Source organism: Gymnogyps californianus, chromosome 1 (assembly GCF_018139145.2).
Source record: "Gymnogyps californianus isolate 813 chromosome 1, ASM1813914v2, whole genome shotgun sequence".
Taxonomy (NCBI): Eukaryota; Metazoa; Chordata; class Aves; order Accipitriformes; family Cathartidae; genus Gymnogyps; species Gymnogyps californianus.
This window is the reverse complement of record NC_059471.1, coordinates 180,858,968-180,882,902: the sequence shown is the minus strand read 5'-3', so window position 1 is coordinate 180,882,902 and position 23,935 is coordinate 180,858,968.

Below are 23,935 nucleotides of genomic sequence, written 5' to 3'. Positions count from 1 at the left end.
TAGCAAACAGGTGAGATTTGTATGCACTTTAAAGACCAAGAGGTGGGTAAACATTTGGAAAGTGTCTACATGATGAAAAAGTTGAACTCCAGTTTTCCAAAGTGACTTAGGAGCTGAGTTCCTCTGATTTCCAGTGAGACTGGACTCAGAGATTTGAACATCCTTGAGACCAAGACTTAGGGTTCAGCTGTTCTTATGCATACCTCATATACCTCATACCTCAATGACGGCACGTTGAGCCAGACCCTCTCTGCAGTAACCAGAGCAGTGCTTGTGTGTTTCATCCGCTGGCTCTGCTGGGCAAGTTGCAACCTCCCGCAGAGCAGCTGTAAGATATAGCTCAGGAAAGAAGACTCTGGAGAGCTTGTCCTTCTCCTTTCTCAGCTCCTTTACGATTCTGGAGTACCTCCAGAACGGGGCAAAGATCCTGTTTCAACTAGAGAATAGCATGTTGACATGGACCACCTCTGCACAGACAAACTGAGGGGCTGGGTTTTGTCTTTCTCCCCGTAGCTCTTGGCCATGCACTAATGTATTAGCTTCCTTCCACCTTTCTCCCCAGTGGATATTTTATGTGAGATTTACTATCTCTTTTTAGTTATGCACTGAGGCCCCCTTTTCCTGAGGAATTTCTGAGGAAATTTGAGGTAATATTGGTGAATTCCCTTAACACATTCTTCTCTTCCACATGGAAATTCTTGGTGTCTCAGGCAGGTCAAGGTTTCTGAGGTTTGCTTGCTTCTAATGATCTATTTCTGGCTTTGTCAGAGAGCCCGAAGCTTCCTTCCCTCCCTTACAGTGGCAACGTGTGTAGCTAATCTTTGGGGAAATACCTATCATACTTTTTCAGTTCATTGTGCTGTTAAGTTGGTTTAGTCTCTCTGGCGGTCAATACCACAACCTTAGTCTTGCTGTTGAGTCCATCTAGATTCCAAGCATAGTGCTGCTACTCCTTTGCTGTGCCACTGTCTTTCAAAACTTCCCCAAATATCTCCTTTCTGCTGTAGGCTGTCAGCAGTAGAGGAAATCTCTAACTGCTTCTGCTCATCCAAAGCTCTTGGAAGTCCATGAAAAGGCTGCTCTTGATTCTTTATGGGGTTGAAGCTTGGCCTTGAATGACTGTGTATGCATGTCTCCTGTTTGCTGCAGGGAAAACCAGCTAACGGTAAAAAAATATGAAGGGTATGGAAACAACTCTTCAGTATCACAGAACAGTGAAGCTTCAGCGTAGAGACTTTTCCTCAGGAAGGCAAAATACTTCACAGTGTGGCAGCAAAATGCGTGTGGGTGCATTGCTGTGTCCTTTTTGGGAAGCACAGTCATGGCAACAGCCCATTTGCAAACAGAACTCTTACAGACAGAGTCTCATTTGGTGGAAACTGGCATTGCTCCATTGATGCCACCAAAGCTGTGCTGGTTTACACCACCTGAGAAAGACCAGGTAGATCCTGGAGAAACTGCATACATGCCTTCTAAAGGGGGAGAACCCTGTCTTCTTGGGGTTTGGTTCATATCTGGAATTTCTCTAAATTCCACTCACATGAAACAAATAACTCAGAGCTCATTATTTCTTTAATCAGACACTAAAGTCCCTGTTTATTTAAAGCTCTGCAGAGATAATCGGAACTAATCATCATATGTAATACAAATAAAGGCATTCCTCCCTTAGTAGGAGCAGATCTAAGCCAGTTGTTCTCTAACTGAACTCAGCTGAACTAAGATGAGTTTTCTGTACTTGTAGTGATTGTTATTCTGTCACTAAAGGGATAACGGGAGGGGATACTCTGTTTTACAAGGCAATAATTGGGTTTGCAAGGGAATAAACCATGAGGAAGAAGACTGAGCCATTTATCTCAGCAAGGGGAGTGGATTATTCCTGAAGATGAGGCACTCTTTCTGTTCTATGGGAAGGGAAACAATAGCATTTATATTATCAGTAAAAACTATAGTCACTCCTTCCAATCATGCCCTACCCTCAGATGCATCTCTCTGGGCTTAACCTGTACATGTTTCCATTCTTTAACAAAAATGAGGAATCTCTCCAGCAGCTCTCCCAGTTCCATCCTCTGTGCATGCCTGATTTAGCCAAATGTTGCACAGAATAAACATAATCTTTCCTTTCTCTTCCCTTTGTGCTCGTAGCTGTCTAAAGCCAAGCTGAGCTGTCAGCTTCAGCGCTGAGTGACCAGAGCACCCGTGATACCCAGGAGAGCACTAAGTTGTTCAGGACTCCAGCTGACACTCAAGGGAGGCAAGGAGAAGGTTAGATCAAATGGAGCCAACATTTGCATAAATAAACACGGGGAAAACCTGACTGATTTGTTGCTTCAGAGATACACAGAGGGAAAACTCCTTTTACTGAAGTAAAACTAGAGTCAGAAATTCAAATGCCCATAGGGAATGCTGTCCTCTTCACAAATACTGCCATTGCTTACGATGCTGCAATATCACCGTGGAAATGGTAGCATTTCAGGTGTTGCCCTAGAAAAATGGAATATGTATTTCTTAACAGGTGGAAAGGTTTCCTGGCTCAGATCTGGGTCAAAGGCAGAAACGGCTTCGGTGTATAATCCTAGTCTTTGTGTTGATAACCTGGGGAGCCCGACTCCCCAATGCTTTGTGTATGCATCATGAGCAGGGCACGGGGAATATTGCCATTGTCACTCAATGGAAATAAAAGTACCTTCACTGACTTAAAAGACATAAAAGACTTAAAATATCTCAGGAGATCCAATACCTCAGAAGTAAAGACAGAGATATAGAGAATATAGAAAACTGCAAAATAAAAAGCTCATGCAAACCTTTATGAGGAAAGGCAAACCTTCCATTGAAGAATTTATTTCAGTAGAATCAAATAATCATACCATTACCTGCAACATCTGAAAATGGCTGCAAGTACAGGAGACACGCCACCAGTGTGGTTCAGGTAATGCATGGGCAACAGGGATGGTGGAGAAATCATTTTCTGTCTCTGCTGGGTCTGTGGAAGATAATCTGTATCACACTTTAGTACATATATTATCACAGCTCTCTTCTTTTACGTAGATTATAGTTGATGCCATGCACTTAGTTTTCACACACTGAGTTACATATTTGTCAAAGAGCCCTGAAGGAAAGATACTGTAAATCAACATATTAATTAGCTCAAGGTCTGCAATGGAAAGAGGGGAAACCTATGCACATGATATTGGTACCTCTTTTACCAGCTTCATGGAGATCCCCTCCAGAGCCCACAACTGGAATGAGGAGACACCAATGAGGCACTTTATTCATCGTGCCTGACTGATAACTATCAAATGGTAGGGAGGCTTTCCTCCATCCTCAGCACAAAATTGTTCTGGGAAGGTGATTTCTTTAGCTCAAATGTGCACAATGTGAATCAAATTGTCCTCCTGGTTAGGTACTGGAAATCAGTTTCTCCTGCTTATTGGAAACCAGTTGCAGTGAAATGCAAGACATATTATTTGTAAAGATATGTTATAAGATTGAGGGCATGTCTTTACACTTGTGACATAAGCTGAGCTTTAACTTCATGTCAGCATAGCCTCAGTCATTCCTGCTTTGTTATTCCCTTTCTAGTACAGCCACATACAGGAAAGGGAAGATAAATTGGAGGTAAGATGAAAGGCAGATGAAATGGTTATTATAAATGCATTCTACATCTGAGACAATGCAGCTATAGAAATGACCTTAATGCCAGTAAACATGATTTTACAGCTATAAAAAGCTACTGTGTTTTTTTTTCCAAAAGAAACTGCATGCATCTTCGAAAACTACAGAGCAGCGCTGCTAAATTTCAGAGGCTGTAATGTAATGTAATGTATTTATTTATTCTTTAAATCTTTAAAATATAGAAGTGGCAAAAGACACCTACCCAAACCCTCTAGGACCAGTATTCCATTAGACAAATGTTGACTTTTGTACGTTACGCATCCACAACTGAGCTTGTCAACTGGATTCCCTTTATCACCAACGAAGTGAAAGAGACGCTTCCACAGTATAATGTATCTCATCCTAAAGCACATATGTAACATAGGCCAAATAACTCATACCCTACCCATTTCTTTCCACTGACCGTAAAGTGGCTCTGAAGCTATGTCTACATCAGACAACACATGGAGCAGTAGGAGCAGCTCTGTAGTGCAAAGCAGCTCGTGCAAAGGAGCTGACATCCACAGTTGGGGCTTTTATTTTGGTCTAGCTCTAGTCTGCTCCTGTGGCCTGAATGCCCATTAGCAGTTGGAGCACATTTGATGGTCCTCTGGAGATCATTTCCTGGCTTAGTTTTCATCCAAAAGGAATCCAGTGTGGACACTCTGAGAGGACTCCACAATGCAAACAAAGTGTGAAAAATGGTGGCAATGAGGAGATTCACTTCAGAAGTACTATCCAGATCCAGCTTGAAACACCGACGTAGCTGCACCCTCAAGTACTTACTAGTTAGTCCAGCAGTCAGCAAAGCAGACGTTTACAATTAGGTGACATGAGTTTCATCCTACTTATCTCTAACACGTATAAAATATCTCAATAGCCTCTTCATAGAAAACAGTGATCAACCAGCAAACCAGTCTCCCTGTATAAATTTCATCTCCAGGACCAAGAACCTCTCCTGAAGTTTTTCTGAAAAGCAGAACCTGATAATATCCTCTGAAAGGCGGTGCCCCTGCAATATTTTGTTTTGGAGGGAGAGAGTCATGAAGAAAACAGGACTTTCTCCAGAGCTTTGCATCACCAGCTTCCCTTCGCTCCCTTTAACGTGCAACCAGCCTGAACACCCTGATCCCAGCAATGCAAAAGGGAATAGTAACAATGTGTGCCTTTGTAAAGACCAGTAAATATTTCTTGCACATCTAGTGGATTACCTAAAGTTCAGATTCTCATAGGCAATTTGTACTACTGCACATACATGGGGTTTACTTATCTGATGGGCTCAAAGGACCTGAAAGCAAGAAGAAGGATTTCCCAACTAGGCATGCATGTTCTGAAATATCAGCAAGGCTAACGCTACATACAAAGGAAAGAGAGTCCATATACAGTTCAGTTCCTATGTAAATTTTGGGACGTATGGCTGCTTTTATGTCGAGCACTTGCATCCGTTCGCCATATATTTACATCTCCAATTTAACACTATTGCAGAACTGCCTGTGGCGTACGTGTGGAACAGCACAATGCACAGATGGCTGTGCTTTTTTCCCTTTAATGGGACATGAGCCGCAAGTAAGCTACATAGGCTGTTCATGCCATTATATATTGCCTATGCTATATATGCATGTATGGAGTATACCATCACCTCACCACCCAGCAACAGCCTAGCACACAACTACTGCCTGATTCTTACTGCATCTTTATAGGAAGCCTTTCTATAAAGATCTTTTCCCTCTATGCTTTGCTCATGCTGTTGCAAAGCTGGCCCTTAAAATTTGACACAGATGTGCAGCTGTGGTCCTAGAGTGACCATTTTGGTTTTGGCTGCTGCCATTTCTCCCTCTTTTCTAACCAGCTGGTAAGTACACTTAATACATGCTGTGTTTCTCCTAGCTCTTTCCCTCTGTTATTTCTCAGGAGTCAGCACTTTTTTACAGCGGCAATGTGCCTGTATCCTTTGCATAGAGAACCAGTGGGTCACCACCCAAGGAATGACAGATATCTTCTTCATGAAAGAGGTCTGTGTAGATCATCCTGAGAGAGCTTGTGCTTCGGAGGTGCTCTCGGCTGCCTGAACCACCACAGCTGCGCTGGCATAAGGGAATTAGCCATTTAAAGAATACAGTCAGCTTCTCCTTTGCTTTCTGGCCAACTAGAAGGGGGTAGATGATATACCTCTAACTTGAAATATCTTCAACACCTCCCCAGATATTTCGCAGGAAGCTGTTCGTTGGGAAGCCCCAAGACAGCTGCAGATGCACACTGTGCAGGGTTGCAGTGCAGGCGATCCTCCTGCCTGCTGAGGTGGTTCATGGCAGGCACCTCTCTGCCTTTTTAATCTCTCTTCCTTTAAATGCCAGTCCTGAGGGTAGCCTGGTTTTCAGCAGCGCAGGAGGTTTTTCAGGAGTGCAGCCTCCCAGAGCACAAAGGCTCCCTGTTGCTTTGACCGCAGGAGGACTTGTGAAGAAATGGGATGTGGGGGGACCTCAGCAAATTTTCTTTCCTTCAGGGCCTCCCTCCGCTTGCAGTTTTTTTCCAGTGTCATGGTACTCCCCGTCTCTCTCGGACACCCTCTGGAGAAATGCTGAGCACCTGCTATTTCCATTAACTTTAGAGGGAGTTGCAGGTACTCAACACCTCTCAGCGGTGGCTCGTGGACATCCATGGGCACTGCGGGCACTTAGCACCTCACAGCTGGTGCGTAGGGGATCAGGCCCTGGGAGAGGCTCCAGGAAAGACCATGACAAGCTGTAGGACACATGTACTTCTGTGAAAGAAACTAAAATCGGGCTTTTCCAAAAAATACATATGCAACTGAGGCTCCAGGGATGTCGAAGTATTAAGGAGCTTGTAGTACTTTCTTGAAATTCACACCAGTCTGTTGACGTAAAAAAGGTCTCCTGTGTACAAATTTTAAGAGATCTGACTGTGCTCTTCAGAAGGAGAAAACACACAATACCATAAGTAAACATATAAATCAGTTAGAGAACCTAGAGATTAAGGATTAGGTTCATAAAGCTTTATGTCCCATATATGGAAAGTGCCAAAAGTCGCTCTTAATGACTTTGGAAAAGGTATGTGCTTTTTCTGTAGTCCTAGCTCTCTTTTCCCTTGTTAGCAAATGGTTTCATTCTACACTTGAAAAATTCACATGCTAAAAAAAGGTGAGTGGAATTTAACCAAAAAAATAATAAAAGTCATTCGTGGTTCAAGTGCTCAGCCTAAGCTATATTTATTCAGTTGACATTTTTTCCAAAAAGACCAATGCGTAAATTAATGTGCATATGAGCAAGTCTGAATTGTACCCTGGCCATTTATAGTATGCAAGGTTTTATGTGACTTTTTACTCTCTTGTTCAATAAAACAATAAGTAGTTATGCAGCAGCCAGAGGAGCCAGTGATTCATTTACTTACATGGGATGCCAAGAAACTTCTTAAGGAAATACACTCACCAATATGTAATGAAAACTTTTTGTACTTTCTGTGGTGCTTCAAGGATTAATAGAATTTCCAAAGACAAGAGATGAATGAGATACAGTAGCAAGCGCCGCAGAGGCCAAGTTTGGCCCAGAGGTGACCACATGCAACTCAGCCTTCTCTGAAGCTTCACAGCAAGTGTGCTTTGCTCACACTGTGGTAAATACAATCAAATGCTGCTTGCCGCCAGATGATTCACCCTGCACAGGCTGTTCAATTTTGCTCCTTCGGTTGATTTTGTTAATGTTGTAGGAACTGTAAAGTAAAAGCCTACAAATCAACTCTGATGTGTTTAATAAAGTGTGCTCTGCGTGCTTGTCTTCCTTTCTGACAGACACAAAGTTTCCCATTGGGTGGTTTTAGTGAGTGGAGAAGAGGCAGTTGTATTCTGGGCTGAAATCAAGTGCACCTCTAGGCCAATAAATATTTTCTTGATCTGCAAAGGAAACAAGGAATCAGCCTTGTTGATGGGTGGTCAGGAAAACAAGCAGACTGGTGAGAATTGCTCGCGAGGAAGTGCTAGAGAGCTGTGCCGCTGGATAAATCCACGCTGAATATACTTGCAGGATAGCACACCCATCTCAACAGCAGTATGTGAGAAACAGAAATATCACAAAGAAATGCAACATCACATAAGCAACCACGGAACCACAAAAATACCAAGAAAGACTAAACAGACTGAGACTCTTCAACTAGAAAAAGATGCAGCTGAAGGGAGATATGACAGGCCAAAAAAAAAACCCCCAAGGGGATGGGAAATAATTATTTGCTTCTCCTCACAGATGAAAACCAGGAGGACCTCAATGAACTGACTGGACAGAACAAGATTTAAACCAAATAAATCTCTTCACACAATTGTGCAGTTTGCTGCCACAAGGATGTTGTGGCAACTGAACGCATACATAGGTTAAAAACAGGATTAGAACAAATCCATGGAAGTCTATTGATGGCTACTCCACAATGACTGTCCAGATGGACATTCAAGGTCAGGTTGGATGGGGCCCTGAGCAACCTGATCTAGTTGAAGATGTTCCTGCTCATTACAGGGGGATTGGACTAGGTGACCTTTAAAGGTCCCTTCCAACCCAAACCATTCTATGATTCTATGATTCTATGAAACCTGCAGATAAAGATGTCCCTCAGCCACTGCCTGGAACTGCAGAGGTTTCATTTCTTGTGATGCCATGAAGTACCCTTTGCTGGCCATTGCCAGGTAAGATGCTCAGCAGTGTGATGCACTGCAGCAGTTTTCCTACTCTTAAGCAACAAATGCAGGGCAGGGGTGGAAGAATTGTCATGGCTGAATATTCTGACTTTCGTTTAGATTATAGCAGCAGTGTAATAACTGATACCAGTCAGACACTGAAATCTTCATAATTCAATAAAGAATTCATTTCAAATCATGGAAAACCCTAACTATTCTTCCACATAGATACCAAAATAGGGTCTAGTAAATAGTGTGAACTTTTGGACATTGCCAAAGTATTTTCTCTGATTAATCATAGCTCTTGGCTGTAGCTGAGGACAGTGAGGGAAGGGTGTACTGAAGAAACTTGCTGCCATTAGCATTATACCGAACAAAATCTGAGATGTGTTTATTTAGGGAGACTGAAGGGAAGATGAGAATGGGTCAGTGTAAAGATAAAACCTGCTTACCCTGAAGAGCAAGAAAAGCAGACAGATTGCTGCCCACAGTAATCAGGAGTCAGAAGGGTCTCTGCCCACTTACTCTCCTGTGTGCGTATGAGGGCAACACTCGTCTGTACTGGTGTGGCTTGTCCGAGACCACAAAAGCACCTGGGTACGAGAGCCAGAGCTGAGGGATTCCTGGCCCCTAGTCCTGCATGCAGGACAGGATGGCTTTCCAGTCTCCTGCTTGCTTGCTTTCTTTTAGAAGTGCTCATTCCTAGGGGAATGAATCCAGACTTAGGAATTCTTTAATAATTTTGGACTCCACACATTTCCAAATGGACCTGGAAAATAGACCAGCCTTTGAGTGACAAATCAAAGATTAACTTCGGTAAGAAAACCAAAAAAGTCGCCTCCAATCGTACATGCAAACAGTAACTTATCACACATTAAATTCTAGATGTCAGAAAGTAACCGTTGCAATCCAAGCGTGCTGCAACTCCCTTGGAGAGCTGAGTGATAAATCTGTATCTTTTGCAAGAGATGAAGCATTATCATGCCCTGGAGATTGACTGGCTCTGCTCTCATGAAAGTCAAACAAGGAGCCAGCGACCCTGGAAAAAGTCTCATACTGGTCATAAACAAACAGCTGGTAACATACCTGTAAGACTTGTTTAATGCTTACTGATAAATGCTAATATATATTGCTAGCAAATTCTCTGAAAGGAATCCAGACCTTGAATGGACTGTTTCCTGTAGAGACAGTCTGACTGGGATTTTCATTCATAGACCTTTGAGGTTATTCCAATACGTCTGACAGTGCTATACACACCAGAGTTTCATTCTTCCCTCTCCTACACCATGTATATCAGAAGTAACTTCCAGACACAAAGAACTCTCACCAAGGAAGTGTTGAGATGTTGGTATGAAAAAACATTTTTTGTCAAAATTAAGTCTTTTCTTTTCTCAGAGTTTTCACCCGTTTCATATTATTTTTAATGGAAAATGTATTTGTTTAAAAATGTTTCTGCTTTTCATGCTTATGGTAAAATATTTTGAAATTAGAATTTTGTCTATAAGCCAAAAAATTAAAGAAAAATCTGTTTAAGAAACTGAGCAATGTTCAGGATTTTGGCAAGGAATCTTGACATCGACAAAAATATTAAATTATTTTCTTGTTGTTTCAATTGACTTTTCAAGTTCTCTCATCAAGTCTGTAAGCTTGCTGAAGTCAAAAAAAGTTTTAATGGTATTATACAAATAACATTGCAGTTTACCCACATAATTTTGGATTTGCACATGACTCACCTCCCACTTCACAACATCATAGCAGTCCCATTTGTCCCCATTGGTGATTTAGCAGTCTCACAGAGGATGGGAGAGGCAAGTGGGCTCACAGCATTAGAGGTTGCTGGTCTTCCAGGCAAGCAGTGTTTGGCCTTTTTGTTGTGATGGGGGATAGACCAAAACTGACAGTTTTACCATTGAAATGATTGCGAGATCCACTGGTCAAATCTTCAGATGACCCCAGGGAGCTGGTGGCAGTGGTGTTGGAGTGTCGTCCTTAAGGGATTTCAGCATAACTTAGATTCCCTACGTGGCACCTGGTGTCCTGTGGATTTCATGCAAGGTTTGTACCCATGTTATTTGAGAGCATTTGTGGGGCTGTCCATCAGGCTTTGACTCATGGTATGGAGGCCATTGATTCTGAGATCTTCCCTGAAATGCCACTTCACTCATGACAAGGCAAATATTCTTCCTTGCTCTTAATGCTGTGGTCAAGGTCTTTCAGTATGGCCTTATAGCATAACAGATCCATTTTATTTTAGTAACTTTCATACTAGTGCAAGTCTCAGAACTGAATAATTCAGACTGGAAGGGACCTCTGGCTGAAACCTGGGTCAACACTGAATGCAGACCTGGTCGCTCAGGGCTTTGTCCCATTAGGTCTTGAAAACCTCCAACTACAGAGATTTTGCAGCTTCTCTGGACAACCTGTTCCAGTGCTTGACTCTACTGACAAATGGATGTAACTTATTCTTCTAGCCGGGAAAGTGGCTCATCAATAACCGTGATCCATTCATAAAGGAAACTTTTGACTTGTGAACTCTATACCATACCCTGTTGCCTCTCAGTTTCTGGGAGGCCATTGGCGTTTAACGGGGATGTGGAGCATTTGGATTACAGCCTGGAGAGGAAACGGCTGAAGAGCATCTTGGAATTTGATCATTTGTTGGACTTTGCAGGTATCTGGGGGGGAGAAGCAGGGGACATGACTGAAGCTGGGACATAAAAGTGGCCATAGCATTATGTGGTGTATCACCTTCTATAGCTACCTTCTATAAAGTGCTATGAATACTTTGTTAATGTTCATTTTGGAAAAGGTCAATTGGCTTTTAGCAAGTTTTCTCTTTTCTTTTGACTAGGAGCTTGGGGTTTCCATGGGCTGTTGCTATGCGTTTGGGTTCAGGTCAGCTTCTGGTGGGGCCACCTCTGACTTTCTTATACCCTGAGAACAACCATTTGTAATTCTCTCCTCTCCATCACAGTTACTTAAGGCAAGTGCAAAGGTACAGTCATTATTAACACATTATTTACTGAAGGTAAAACACCAGCTATTTTAAAGCACATGGACATTTCACCCAGTCCTCAAGAAATCACCTCTTTTTGTGGAGTACTTGCGAGCTGCAGCCCATCTTAAATCTCCTTTTTTGCATAAAAGTAGTGATTCTTCCCCCTCAAGGGATGTTGGTTCAGATGCTGTTCCGTCACTTGGTCTTTCTTTGGAGTCAATACCATGCATGAGAAGCTGTAAATTGTTTCCTGCTAATATAAGATCAAAATCTCCAAGCTACTTTGCTTGTGTTGGACCTCTTGGCAGCTAGTGATATATCTGATCATGGACGGTTGCTTCAGCAGCCAGGGATACTGCTGTTTTAATTGAAGCTGCTCTCCAGTGGTTCCTGCCCTTTCAGAGTACTGGAATACACTCCTTGTGATGGCTGCTTGGACTCATGACTGAGGCCTCTGAAATATGGGTCAGCTCTGCTGTCTGTGTTCTTTAAAGTATAGCCAGCTGGGGAGATCATTATAAAATATAAGGTAGAGTATATTGACAATACTCGTCTTGTATTTCATGTGGACACTGCAAGTTCAGTCTAAGCTATGGAGGAATGTCTGAATGTTATTGCTTTTTGGCTGCATTAGGGGTGTCTTGTCCTCAGCTTCGGAAAGACAGAAATGTTGCTGGATATACTGTCTTCTTGGCTAGAAGGGACTTATCTGGAGACTGTGAATCAGGTTAATAATACTGGCATCATTTTTAATATCTCCTTGCACTTGGAAAGCCTTGAGTTGGCTATAGAGTTAAAACGTGATTTCCAGCTATGTGCTTTGCATAAGTAATTCCCCCATTTATCTCACGACAGCCTGGAGAAGCATGACCCCAGAAGCTGGCTTATAACTTATTTACAGCACTCACGGTCTTCCTGTCCTGTGACAATATTCAGTCTAATAGTGTCTTTTTTATATTGGGTACCTTTTAAGACACAGTGAAGCTTATGTGAGCCTTAATGCTGTGTAAATCTCCAGCCTAAAAGTAACCTGGTTATATTCAGGCTTGTGAATCAATTTGTCCACCATTTAGTAGGTTTTGCAGTCACAAGCCCTCTGGCATATCAGTAATCTTCCAAGAGCCCAAGAGCATGTGATTTCCTCTTTCTGAAATCTAGCTTGTTTTTTCTCCCCTTCACATCAGCAAGGGCTTAAAATGTGGGGTTTTTTTCTTTCCCAGTGTTGAAATTGTTATGACCACTGTTGCTGTTCAATCATTTATTTCTGCTGTTTTTATTTATACATCTGTTTTGGCATTTTTTTGAGATTGGAGTGTCCTTTAATTATGACAAAATTGGTGTGGGAACCATTACTGAGTGCCCTCCTGGGTTTTAGAGAGGATAAGTTTGCAGCACTTTTAAATACTGTTACTTCAATGCTGTATTTGTTTAACATTCACTCCTAAGTATTAAGTCTGGCTTTGTCTTGCACCTATTCGAGGGGGGCTCTATATACCTCGGTGATTTCTCAGGGTATACTTATTCTTGCCTGACTGAACACATCTTTAAAGACCTTTTCATACAGTTGCACTCGTGAGTTTTACTATAATGGTATTATTGCACCTTCTTTTCTCCCTTTCATGGAACTTTTTTCCTAGAGTGTTTTTTTTTTTAAATCATTCACTAACACCTGTGTCATCTCCTGACAAAAGGCATATGCCCATTGTCACCTCTTCTCCAGCCTGAGCAAGGTCTACCTGCCTTTTCCCGGTAGGTCATGGCCCCTGACCTTTTTATCAATTGTGCTGCTGGATTTTAGGCTGCCCTGGTTTATCACTAGCTCTTCTGAACCAAGGGGCCCAGAACAAAACAGACTACATGAGTTATGCTCTTGGAGTCAGTGGGACTGCTGGTGTGACTAAGTGCTCACCAACATGAGCCAGGGTCTCATGCCTGAGTCCTGAGCTGTGAAAAGGGGAATGCTTTATGTCAATGATTTACTCAGGTTCCCTCGGAACGTGTCCAAAAATAGCAATTTACTTTTTTTCACAAAGCATCTTGTCATGCACTCATGATTAATTTATATACTGTCACTGGCCAGTCTCTTCGTTACTGCCTTCTAGCCGGGGTTCTCTCATGGGGTACGGTATTTCTGCCGGTATTATTTCCCCCTAGCCTCCTGTCAACCAGAGTAATAACTACAAATAAGTGATGTTGCCCATATTGGCAATCCTGAAAGAAAACTCGGCTTTTGTTTTTCCTCGGAACCTTCTCTGCGTGCGGAGGTCAGCTTTATGTGTTCAGACACATTTTATGGGGAAGGCAGTGGAGCACAGCACGGAGTGGAGGCAGCAAGGGAATTGCTCCCAGGTAGTTGGGAAGTTGCACATCGATCCCTCTGCTGAAAATTACCCCCTTCACCATCCAGTGTTTCCCTAGGGCTCTGTCGTGATAACGCACAGGCTTACAACCTGCAAAAGCCACTGCTGATGTTGGGCCAAACCAGCCTCCTGGGAAGGAGCAGCAGGAGTTTTGTCAGTGACTTCAATGTGAATGGGAGCAGGCCTTTCTCTACACAAACGGTTTTCTTCTTCAAGTGCCATATTCTCCCTACACTATTTTGCTCTAAATATAATAAAAGGCTCCCTGTTGCTACGAGTAGCACCGCTCTGAATGGAAAGTGCTGTTAGTCTTGTTTATTTTGGCTACAACGGTTGCACTCCGTTGTATTACTGCTCTCCACGACTTGTGTATGTATTATTCCTTGACTCATTACGTGTAAGCACCAGGGGAGGTGCAGAGGCCAAATGTGATCCACAGATGTCCACGATTCCCCCAGTGCCTCCCCTCTGCTCCGCTGACGACCCCCGGAGCCGGCTGAGGAAAGCCACCCCGGTCCCTGGGGCTGCCACCATCCCTCCCCACCGGCCGCGGGGCGGCTGCGCACCGTGCCGTTGTATGCAGATCAGAAGTGGCCGTCAGACGTCTGGCGGGTTGCCAACACCGTGCTCAGTTGAGCAATATTTGGGAGCTCTTGTATGTTGTTTATTGCAATTACCGCTGGGCAAGCCCTGCAGAGTTTGGTTTGTTTGAGCTACTACAATCAAAGCTGCAGGGTTCAGTTTTCAGAGGTTAGCGCTTGAGCAACCTCTATATATTTACTTGGAGGTTCAAGATCTATTAAAAGGAACCATTCTGCTCTTTTGTCTCCTGTAACCTGTATCACATTTGGCAGGAATGAAAGTACAATGGTTTCTTTGTATGTAATATATTGCCTAAAAAAAGGTATGTGATTGGAATGAGAGAGGTGCTGGCTGCAGTTACTGCCTGACTGGAGAGGGATGTATTTTCTCTGATGTAGAACAATTGTGCAAGCTGAAGAAATGGTACAAATCAATTGACTTATTGCACATAAAAGTAAAGTTTGTACTCACAACTCTTTACTCATGTGACAGATAATATCTTGGTAAAAAAAAAGCGCTTTACAAATCCAGTGCACATGTCATTATCTAATGCGGCTTTCTTTCTATCTTTATTTTTTTCCCCCTGCATTTCTTATTTTATTCTGGATAGTGAAAATCAAAATCAGCCTCACTTTTTACAAATAGCCTTGTGAGAGATCCTAGCGCTTGGGGCTCACAAGACCATACCCATTTGTTTCCAAATATTTTTTTTCAATTCACCTGTAAATGCAAGGAACAGTTGATTTTAAAATTTAAAACATCATTTCTCGTGAAATGCACATTCAACAGCATCTCCCAATAATCTTGACTAAGAAGATCTGAATGAGAGCCATACAGATGAGGAAACCTTTTCCTTTTCTTTAGTTTCATGTTGCATTTCCACACACAATTGTAGGACACAGGATACTGGGACAGGGATAATAGATTTAGTCTCTTCCTCAATATTTAGGGGTTTTATTTATAAAGGAGAGATGGAGTATGGGACAGAACTAGATTATCTCACTTTGTCAAAACCGGACCATTTACTCATGTTAAAAAACTACCATTTGAAACATTACTCTTTTCAGTATTAATAAAAAGCATGAATTATAAATATAAAAAAAGTTCTAGCACATGATTGATTGTGCCATTTCTTGAAAACAATTCTCCTACAGCAGCTGTAAGCTGTGGGTCACCAGTTTTGTCCTGGTAGACTTATAAAATCATGCAGTAGATGAGCCATGACTGTCCTACTCTAAACTGAAAGCACCTTTTCCTTTCATGCTGAGCACTAGAATTGTCCTTTTCAGGATGGGTCCCCCCAAAATAATTTTTATCAACTACACCAATTCAGAAAACAGATGGTATGTATTTTGGCTAAATGTAGAACATATCTATATAAACCAAAGTTAAAATCAGTATGGAAAAATATTAAAATTGCATTAGTTAGAGATAGAGTCTCTTCTAAATAATGATGTTGAAGCAGGGATCTAATGTAATCTATGAATTAAGTTTTAACTTCTTATCTTTATTTCATCCAGCTTCAGTTTCCCTAGAACTTAGTGTCTCAAGGGCACAAACTCTGAACTGTATCTGTAATAGCTCCATTTATCTTTTGGGAACTTTCTAGTCATTTTGCAAGAGGGGAAGCAAAAAATCCATTCATTTTATTGAAATAAGAAACATACGTCATTGAACACTTGTTTCTTTTACAGTTTGAGTTATTTTGAGAACCTCAACATTTTAAATAATGACATAAACTTTACGGCCACATCTTCGTTGAATATTGATTACAATTTATTATTTCTGAGTTGATGAGACTGTAAAGTTTCTTTTCTCAATGTGAGTGTTTGGGTTCCTCTTTCACTCTTGATATCTTCTTGGAAACTTTATTCACCTTTAAAATTCAACCAATCATTTCACCCCCAACTTTCTCATGGATTTTTTCCTAGAATGATTTGTGTCTGATCTGGTGCATGGACTGAAGTAAAAAGTTATTTTCCAGGCTATAGAACTTCTGTGACAGTAATATACGATCCACGTATTTTCTACTCAATATTTAAGACTTTCTCAATTCAATCAGTATCAGTTCCTTTGCATTTTCCCATCTGAGTTGCCACATCAGCCCTCGTTGAGCTCTAGTTTCACAACATCGCATTGCATACTTTACGGTTGGCAAGGTCATAGCTTGCCCATGATAACATGTATTCGTAAGTTGTGGTTCTTCTTACTGATTTCAGATTGCCAAACAAAACCAGCATAGCATGATCCACGTCAATATTCAGATTTGGAGTTGACTCTAATTGCAGATATAATTATCTCTGCCAGTATACAGGCTGTCTTGCAGCAAACCCTTCACAAGCATTTGTGTCACCTGCATACTGCACATATAAATATAATTGCCCTTCATTGGATAAGTCAGACTTTTATTTACCACAGCAGCATGCCACTTTCCTAGAAACTTCCTAGAAATACCCTTTACTACTCAAGCAGCATAACAGAATCTCTGAATTTGACCTGACTCTTTCTCGACCCTTTAAAAGTCCTGGGATCATATTCTGCCTTCAGAAAAAAGAGTTGAAAAAAGCTGCGGTCAAATTCTTCATATTTTCATCTTGTTCTGAATAATGGCTTCATAGGACAAGTTCTTGTTGGCAAGATAATATATTGTACTTAGCTTTTTTTATTAGAATCTTCCTGTTTTCTCCCTTCTTCTGAGAGTTCTGAAAACGAAGTATGTCACCACCATTCCTTGTGGTCTTTTGAAGAGTATCAGCAGCTCTGTGATGACATGGGGAAACATGGTGCCATTCAGATTTGTCTCAAGTCTTTTTCCAATTAGTGAATCCAGACTGTGTGAAAGCTCCCTCTGTGCGCTTCATCAAAAGTAGTTTGAAAAACGGTAGCAACAAAGTACATTACCCCCATTAGCATCAGAAAAATAGGTCCACTGAAAATCATGAAACTGGGATAAGCATAAAGGCAGGCTTGTTTTTCTGAAGTCATGCACAGGGAAAGCCCTAAGTCACAGTTGATGAGGTGTTTAATAGTGTCAGGCAATTAGCATTTGGTTCTTGTTGCAGACGACACCGGAGACATGTCAATCCTACAACCAGCTAAATTTGATCCACTTGTTGTTGAAGGTCTAGTCTCCTCCTTTTTAATCAGCCATGGTTCAACTGATTCCATTTTTGCACTTTTAAAATCTATACTTTGGGATTTGGCATTTCAGTCAGTCACTGATCACTTAGTAAGAACGGCACAGGATTAAAGAATTAGACCCACACAATACCGAAACAAGTAGCTGGCCCCTGGCTTTTGTGTAGCCACTTGTTCTGTCTAAAAGAGTCTACAATGCGGCAGATGGGAGAAAGGAAACAGCCTTCACCTGATCTGTTCATTGCCCAGAAAACAATTGCTTTTATGTTTTGCTTATATAACCCCTGCTTTCCTGCCTCAGCCAGGGATCCTGACAAGGACAACAAGACAAATCAGATGCCAGTTGGCGGCCCCTTGACCCCCAGGGCTAATTGCGCTGGGGTCAGAGACTCCGTGATGTCTGGCCTCTCCTCTCCTTTTGTGCAAGGAGCTCGTGGAAAACCCACAGGACAGGGAGAGGAGCAGAACCACGGACAAAGCTCTGGAAACCGTCCCAACGTATGGGCAGCTGGGATCTGCACCCATCCCAGGTGCCCAGCGAGATCAAGTTGCTCCCCTGCCACATGCAGGAACTTGTCCACAAGACGTGGAGCAGCCCAAGCTCCTCCAAACAGCAGCCCCCTTTGCCCAGCAATGCTGAGACCATGCTAGGGAGGAGGCAGGGCCCTCTGGTCTGTCCGACATCAGGCACACAATGTGCCCAGGAGGGAGCGGAGGTCTGCAGACCTGGAGCTGATAAGACCAGGTCGGTCCTTTGCTTGTCCATCTCTGCCCTCTCTCCCTCCCCACGGGAGCTCACAGTGTCTCTCCACAGGCACCATACTCACAAACAAAGAGAGAAGGGACGAGGAGTCCTCGAGCAGCAGGTGAGAAAGACGGCTGGTATCTTTTGGGAGAAGTGATGGGAAGCAGCCAGCCAGGCTGCTGGAGGAGCGGCAGGAGCTTAGCCTCAAGCTTGCACACAGAGTTTGCTTTCACACTAAGGGAGTTCCTGCTTGCAGAGGCATTTGTTTCCCAGGGAATATAGGAGTCAGTACTCGTCATATGAAGAAACGCTGAATGCAACCTTGTCTAACAAAAACTAGGTAATGACCAGACAGACAGAACCACTGGAAGGGTATGTTAATCTAACGCTGAAGAGGACAAACAGTGAACTATCAGGGAACTGTTCCTGTTGTAATACTTAGTATAAAAAATATACACATTGTTATATATAGTTATATATATGTGCATATACATATAAATAAATGTGTGTGTGTTTGTTGGTTAATTCCAGTCTCCTCCTCAAAATGAACAAGCAAAAAAAGCTGAGTAAACCATTGGCTTGGTAGGAACTGTAACAATAGAAGCGTGAAATGCACAAAATAGACTGAGTAAAAGACGGTTCAGTCTTCTGTTTGAATTAGGATTCCAGCTACAGTCTTAGATTAATACAATAACTGAATACGGTGGTATCTACATGCACTTCTAGACTGAGCATTGCTAGAGACCAGCTTGGTTGTAGACCACAAGAGTTGCAGAAGGCAACAGTACATGGTCTATGAAACAACGGACAGAAAACCCAGAGAAATTTGTGTTCCCTTTCACCAGTAAGGCAATGAATGAGATGCAGAAAAGAAGCAGCAGAACATGGTCATTCAAGAGGTAGTCCAGTCAGTCACTGTCTGTAGGTGAAAATCTGTGGAGGATACAAGATGATACTGGACCTTTTTTTGAAAGGTGAGCTGAGGGATGTGTGTGTGGTCCCATAGCTGGGAATCCCAGAGGCAGTGAGTGTGGGTTGGTGTGAGAGCTCATCCAGCCCCCCAGCCCTTGCTTAACACTTGGAGGCCCTCCTGAAGGAGGATGGATTATGGGTGGGAGTGAGTAGTGATATGATCTGGCTGTTCTGGTGGACTGGACCTGGCCTGTGGGTCCCCATTTGGCCACCTCTGGGGTACAGGATCCTTTGAGGTCCATGCAAGCCCTATAATTCTCTGAATTTTCAGTAAAGCACCCAACATGACACGAGTTAGATCTAGCAGAATGCCGCTGGGAGGGATTGCTGTAGACAGGTGCAAGGGTGTGAAGAGGACACAAACCTAGTTACCATCATCTAGCATTGCTCAAAGGAAGTGAAGACAACAAGAGAGTGTAAATATCTGTCTCGGTACATTAATGCTTACACCATAGGTACCCATGGCACCAGTGTCTCAGAAACAGTGCAAAGGTAGGTGATTTTCTAAAGCACACTATGGAATCCAGGACTTCTGTGATTTCATTTTCACTTCTAATAATGGCAATAATCACAAAATCTTATCTTCTAAAGCACTTCCTAGGATAAAACAAATCTTAACCCAGAATTGTTTCCTAACAGTTAGTAGATGCTCGATGTTAACAATTATACTTTGATGAGACAATGTAAGAGTGAAACCTATTGTATAAGTAAATAATAACAGATGTCTTACCTGGGCATAACACTAAAGGCTACAAGTACAAATAGAAGCTTCCACAGAGATTTAAACAAGGAAATGAGACTAACACAGACTCTTACTAAAGGATTTTTTTGCCTTTTTTTTTTTTTTTTTTTTAAAGATATTGTTAAAGAAAAGGCTGTTGTCACATCAGGAGCAACGGGCTGGACTAAGGTCACTTAGTTTACTCTGTAGGGGATTTCTATGATAGAAGAAAGATAGAAGTTATAAAGTGCCTGCTTATCATATCACCTTGTGCAAGATTAGCCATCAGATTGAAACACGGTGCTGTAAGTCACCTGGCTGTAAACTGCTGTAAGTGGATATCTGTTGAGAGCAAGGGGCAAGTTTGTTGCAGGGGAAACTACTAACAAGAGGTTGTGAGGAGTACGTGGCAGGTACCTTTACATTCTTCACTCTGCTGCTTGACTTCCCTTCTGAAAACCTGCTCTTTGATCCCTGTGGCATGTAAATGACACCACCTTATGCTCCTGCACACTTTCTTTCCTCACCAGCATGGTAACTCCTATCTTCCATGTGTAACTAAGTCACGCTGCCCCTGGCCATGGCTACCCTGAATACCCTGGCTGGGTATTTCATAGCCACCAAGGATGTGTGAAATTAAAAAATGTGCTTGAAGAAATTGGACAGCATCCCCTCTGTCCCCAGCTGCAGACTGCAGGGAACCCAAAGTGCTTTTGGTGGCCAGAAGCTGCAAAAAAGCATTTATTACCCTTCCATGGGCTTGTTGTCTGCAGTGCACAAGTTATGAGGAAGATACGGGCTTCCATGAGCTATAGCTCACACATGTGCTGTGCATATACACACAAATAATTATAACAATGTATATATGGTACACGTAAATCTAGCACACTTCTTTGAGACCGAGCAGTATATGAGATGGTCATGATCAACCCTAAACCTTAGTATATGTTTCAATTTTTAATTCATTCCAAAGCAAAAAGGAGATCTATACAGAAAAATGCTGTAATCTGTTAAAAGGTTCTTGATTCTTATCTGCAGGGAGCAGGATACCAGTACAGAAGCAAAACTGGACTCTACTCTTGGCTTTCACAGTAATTTACTGTGCAGCCTCGGGTAAGCTGCACAGTAAGTCCCCTCACCTTTTTCTGCCTGTTTTCTCCCACAGCCTTTGACTTGTCTGTAAAACACAAGCTTTTCCCAGCAGAGGCTCTGTGCTCCCACCGTATTGTACAATACGTGGTGATCTTGTTGGCATTTCATGATACAAACAGAGTAATTTGACCCAGAGTAGCTCAGCAGGGCGTCTGTTCACAAGTGCCTGTGTAGTTCACATAGGTAGAAGCTTGATGCATGGAAGAAAAGTCCAGGATGAGATTACTTCTTAGTACAAAAATGAAATTCTCACCTCTGCTCCAATCCCTTCATACAAAAGGGTTGCACTTAGAGCAAAGGGGATCTGACTGGTTTGGGAAAGAGTTGTTCTGGGTCAGGAAACACGGAGGCAATCCCGTGGGAGCATCAGTGCCAAGGGCACGTTAGAGACAGAGGAGGTGATGGAGGAGTGTAAAGAGAAGGGGGCCACAGCTGCGAGGATTTCAGCAGCCTCTCAGCCCCTTGCATCCATTGGGAAAGCTGCTGCCACTCTTTAGGAACACACCTGGTGCATGTAAATTATGCCAGCTTAACTCTGCTGTCCCCAGAGCAGCCCAGCAGCGAAAGGGTACAGAGACAGCATGTCAAAAAAGCTTTTGTCAGCTGCGTGTTGTGCTGCTTAGAAGATGGGTCTTACTATCCAAGCACCTGCAATATTCAAAAAATAATCTAGGGAAGCAATAAATTTAAAATATCCCCCAAAAGCCTAGGGTTTAACAAATATATGGTCTAGTTCTCCTCTTTTATCGCTTCCTGTGTGGCTGCAGCGAGGCTCTTGGAGTTACTCCCAAGCACAGTCTGCATCAGGTAGACAGCAAATACAAAGCAACATAAAAGACAAAGCCATTACATAGTTGAAAATGCCCCTGAACTTACTCTCCAAGTGCACAAAGCCACCTGCTTTCTCACTTGCATCATTGCACTCGTGTTATGGAAAGACTTTGAACTGGTGTAGAGTCTGATCCTGAAATCCTATACAGGAAGCTTAGCTGCTCAGCCCTGTCCAATGCTGCATCTCCACAGAGAAGTGTCATCTGGGAGCCTCTTACAAAACGTTGGCGCACGCCCTGGTTCTTCCAACGAAAAGGGACGATGTGTCTCAGGCTAGCTTTTAGTTTCAGTCACTCTCATCACACCAACACAGGTTTGAAGCGCAGCCGTCTTCTGACGAGTGGCAAAACCAACACTTCTCAGGAAAAATAACACTTCTTTCCCCAGGAACTCTGCTCCCTATTAGGCACTATTTTATGAATTGGGTTAAATCTCATTGCAATATTGCCTTTCTTTTCAGAAAGTTGTGGGAAGTCATTTAGCTCCTTTACATATTCAGCTGACTGAAGCTATAGGAGCTGCTCTGCAACATAGGCATGAGTCCAGGCTCAAAGACAGCCCATGGTCTGAGTCCTGCGGTCCAGAAGGCATCCCTAGGCATTGGGACAGCAAACATGAGGTCTAAAACCTTTCCATAGCTGATCCCAGGGTCCTGAGCACCCGCATCAGGGCCTGGCTGCCGCACTGGATCTGGCCATGGCATTTACAAGCAGACCTTCACCTTTTGTATGAGCAAGGTTGCCTGCATGGTGCCTAACTCCATCCACAAATCCCTGCTCGGGGTGACCGGGAGGTAATGCTGCAGGGTCAGACCTGTCGCACGCAGGCAGGGCCCCCCCGTGCTGCGGGGCACAGGAGAGGGGGCTGGAGTTCGTCCCACGCGCAGGTCCCTGAGCGATGCTGGCCATGCAGCATGGCTCTGCAACCACGGGAGGACAATTCCTTACATCTGTGTAACCCCGTGAAACACATCGGAGCTTACATACGCGTAACTGAGGCACAGTTTGGTCCTCATAATCTTTATTACTGATGATGACGGTGATGATGATGTGTGAGAAGGAAATAGCGCAAGCTTGACCTTCACGTCCCAGGGGGAATTTGCAGAGCTGGCAGATATAAAACCCCTCAGCTTTTCACTTGTGAACTGAGCAAATTTGTTCTGGGAATCATTAATACATAATGCCATTTTGAAGCCAGTTTTAGGAGTAGAATTGCACATTCGACTATCCAAATCCTTCTGTCATCCCCACAGAATTCTGCAACAGGGCTGGGACTGAAAGAAGTCAATTGTACTTCAGAAATTACAGGCAGCCAGTTTAAATAAAGAAAAGTATCTGCTATTTGGTGCTTTCCATTCATAATGTGATTCCGCTCTGTTAAAATTCATTAGGTGACCTAGATCCTGAGAACCCATTCCTGCAAATTGCTGAATGCTTCCTGGGAAGTGCTGCGAGCTTTTGACTCTATGTAATGGGACTTGAAAGAGGTCAGCCCTGGCCAACAACTGTCCCTTACGTCTCTTCAAAATGCCATGAGTCTGTTCCCTTTCCTCGAGGTGATGTAGTGACAGCCCTAACGATTCTCAAGGAAAAGCGAAAATACCAGACTTGAAGTTAAAACTGAATGAATTCATGACCTCTTGCACAAGCCCACAGTTAGGTCATGCTCCAAGTAAGTGCTGGACATGAATTGGCAAAGGACTGCAATCCCAGCCAGGTGTAACAACTTAGAGGCCAGTCTCAAAGCTTTTACTGATGTGCCTAATCTTAGCACAATCTTTACTAATCTTCACTGTCCAAGCTTTTTCCATCCACTTCCATCATACTTTCTTTCCAGATGAAGACCTAATAGCAGATAGGAGAGGACCGCAACTCATCCAAATACATCATTCAAATTGGAATTTCACACAGCATTTGCATTTTTTGCATGTGAACTCTACAAGCACTGAAGGGCTTTGATGTGTTTGGAGTGGAAGCTCTCCATTCTTGTACTAACCCTCCTTCATTAGAGCTCTGCAGACACATCCGCTCGGCTCGCAGAAAGGAAATCGTGACATTTTAATTTACCAAGGTTATTGTACTCACTCTGTACTCAGTCTAAAATTAAATGG